This window comes from Bos taurus, chromosome 21 (assembly GCF_002263795.3).
Source record: "Bos taurus isolate L1 Dominette 01449 registration number 42190680 breed Hereford chromosome 21, ARS-UCD2.0, whole genome shotgun sequence".
Classification (NCBI taxonomy): Eukaryota; Metazoa; Chordata; class Mammalia; order Artiodactyla; family Bovidae; genus Bos; species Bos taurus.
The window spans coordinates 32,667,395-32,670,595 of record NC_037348.1 but is presented as its reverse complement, the minus strand read 5'-3'; the positions used below and the strand labels follow the sequence as shown (position 1 = coordinate 32,670,595).

The 3,201-nt window shown below is 50.1% G+C and overlaps 1 long non-coding RNA gene across 1 annotated transcript; it reads right to left on the bottom strand.

Annotated features, from left to right (window-relative positions):
* Window positions 1-372: 372 nt before the first annotated feature.
* Window positions 373-2,850, bottom strand: LOC112443146 (uncharacterized). Its single transcript, XR_003031429.2, has 3 exons — window positions 2,570-2,850; window positions 1,063-1,186; window positions 373-678 (listed from the first exon to the last, which is right to left on the bottom strand). It is a non-coding gene; the product is annotated as an uncharacterized lncRNA (long non-coding RNA).
* Window positions 2,851-3,201: the final 351 nt, after the last annotated feature.

The window sequence follows — 3,201 nt, the reverse complement described above, 5'->3', positions numbered from 1 at the left end:
CGGCAGACTCTTTGCAACCCCATGGATTGTAGCCCACTAGGCTCCTCTGTCCATGGTATTCTCCAGGCAAGAATACTGGAGTGGGTTGCCATACCTTCCTCCGGGAGATCTTCCTGACCCAGGGATTGAACCCTACTCTCCTGTGTCTCTTGCATTGCAGGCAGATTCTTTACCTACTGAGCCACCAGGGAAGCCCCCCCAAACATTTACTAACTAGATTATTGGTTCATAGTGAAAAGATTTAACTCAGGAACAGCCAGAGGGAGAGAGAGAAAGGGTAAGGCGATATGGGGGAGCGTGTAGGACTAGCGTGTTCTGTGAGCACTGCTCTCCCTGCACCTCTACATGTCCGCCATACAGAAGCTCCCTAAATACAGTCCTTTTGGGTTTTTATGGAGATTTCATGACACTGGCCCAGTTGGTTAAATCTCTAGCCATTGGCGATTGAACCTAATCTGTAGCCTCTTTCCTCTCTCTGGAGGTCGGGGATTGGAGAGGGCAATAAGGGTGGAGAATGGGACTGAAAAGTCCAACTCTCTAATTACGTGTGGTTGCTTCCTCTGGTCACCAGCCCCCATCCTTCGGTGATCCCAGGCACTTTCCTAAGGTCACTTCAATAACATAACAGAAAACACCTGTATTCTTCTCATCCTGTGAAGTTCCAAGGATTGGAGAACTCTGTGCCAAGACAGGACAAAGATTAAATATATATTACTTATTAAAAATCATAATATCACACTCACCAACATCAAACAAAGAGCATGTCTCCCCTTTATCACCACCAAACTGGCCTTCTGTGAGAAGCAGCATGGTATAGTGAAGGGGCTCTGGCCTTGAAATCGAAGACCTGGCTCTGCCAACCCTAATTAGCTGAGTTGTGTGATCTTGACTTATCTAAGCCTTAGCTTTCTTCTCTGTACAATGGGAATAATGGCCCTCGTCCTGCTTTTGGGACAGACACCAACTGGCATCAGAAGTGGTGGAGTCTCCAGGCCGCTTTTGCCCAAGCCTGGCTCCCTACTTCCTGGGCACCGGCTGTACATGAGACAGAGATACACTCACCCACATGCCAGTCCTATGCCTGCTCCTGTCCTGGGTCATTTTCTTCCTTCAGTGGGATCTTGTGGATTCCTCCACCAGAAAGCTTCCCTGATCACCTCCATCTTTCTTCTTTATAACAGAGAGCCTAGACCGGAAAGAGCAAGGCTTGAACCCATTTGCCTTTGGCTGGCTCCACTGCTTGAGATCTAAGGCTGGTTTCCAGACACAGGGCTGGGGACCTGGGGACAGCTTGCAGCATCTCTGGGGCACTTTGCAAACTGCTGCTTTTTGGTGCAGTGCTAGAGGAGGCCATCCGAATGTGGCATCAGAGGAGGAATAGACAAGTTTTCTTCGCATTCTTAGAGCGGCCAAAGACAGATGCAGGCAACTGCCACATGCCTTTGTGTCAGTGAAGAAAACAGAACATCCGCAAGCAGGACCCCCAAATCCCCCCAGAGAGCCCGCAGGAGGGGTGTGTTCCCACCCTTCTATTCCTCAGCTCACCTGTATGTTCCAACCTGGGCCAGACTTAGATTTAGAAGCTCTGCCCCTTGTCATCTGTAAGGAGGGACTGAGCATGGCACTGTGCAGGCCCTAAGTGGGGTTCTGAAGTGTGCCCTTGCCACAGATGCAGAAGGCCTTGTGGGGAAGCTGAAATACAGACACAAACAACTGGAAACTATGTTCCAGCAGAGGCCCAGATGGCCTTTAACTAGAAAAGTGAAAGTGAAGTCGCCCAGCCATGTCTGACTCTTTGCAACCCCATGGACTGTAGCCCACCAGGCTCCTCAGTCCATGGAATTTTCCAGGCAAGAGTACTGGAGTGGGTTGCCATTTCCTTCTCCAGGGGATCTTCCCAACCCAGGGATTGAACCTGGGTCTCCTGCATTGCAGGCAGACGCTTTACTGTCTGAGCCACCAGGGAAGTCCCAAAACTAGAAGGTGGATGGCTAATGAGGGTCAGCTAAGAGAGAGGAAAGGAGCTCCAGGCCCAGGTTACAGCCTCAGTGCAGACACAGGGCTGGGACCTGGGCATGAATATGGGATGAATGTTGAAAGCAGATGGTGGTTATACCACCAAGGGCCTTGAAAACCTGGCTGATGAGGTGAGATCTTATCCCATGGGTAACGGCCAGGGAGATCTGCAAGGAGATCAAACCAGTCACCCCTAAAGGAAATCAATCCTGAATATGCACTGGAAGGACCGATGCTGAAGTTGAAGGTCCAGTCCTCTGGCCACCTGATGAGACGAGCCAGCTCATTAGAAAAGACCCTGATACTTGGAAAGATTGAAGGCAAAAGGAGAATGAGGCAGCAGAGGATGAGATGGTAGGATGGCATCACTGACTCAATGGACATGAATCTGAGTCAACTGGGAGATAGCGGAGGACAGCCCAGCGTGCTGCAGTCCATGTGGTCACAAAGAGTCAGACATGACTGAACAATAGCAAAAAGGCCAGGAAGCTACTGGTGCTTTTGAGGGGGTGGGTATGGGGTGACAAAATCAGAGGTGATCACACATGCTCACCTGTGGAAGGCCCTGAGCCAACAGTCTTCCCAACTTGCTTCCACCATTTGAACGCCCTTCCTTAGGAACACAAAGACTTTTCTGGCACTAAGAGGCCCTGCTAAAGGAAAAACTAGATATCAGTGCAAACTTTGATGTGATTAGCTACTCAGCCTGTGCTCCTTAGACAGCTATGATTCCAGAGGCCAGGTCCAGACTGTGTGTTTGTGAGACTTGTTGTTGTTCAGGCACTCACTTGTTTAGTCACTCGATGACTGACTCATTGTTCAGTCATTTCCAACTCTTTGTGACCCCACGGACTGCAGCGTGCCAGGCTTCCCTGTCCTTCACCATCTCCCTGAGTTTGTGAGGCTGGGCGAAGGAAGTCTTTGTTAATCATCAGCCAGTGCGAGTCAGCATGCTCAATGTTCTCTGTTCAATATCTCACTGTTTGTAACAACTCTAGTAGAAAGGGATTAGTCCTATTTCACAGATAAAGAAACTGAGGTCTGGGGCAGGCTAGATTATTCAGGCAGTGAGTCTGTCCACACAGCCTGACCCTGTGATGATGCCCCGGGCAAGGTATGTGTGACTCCCTCCTCCACAAGTCTGGTGTGGAGGGAAGTCTGGGCCTAGTGCCTACTTGGTCCCAG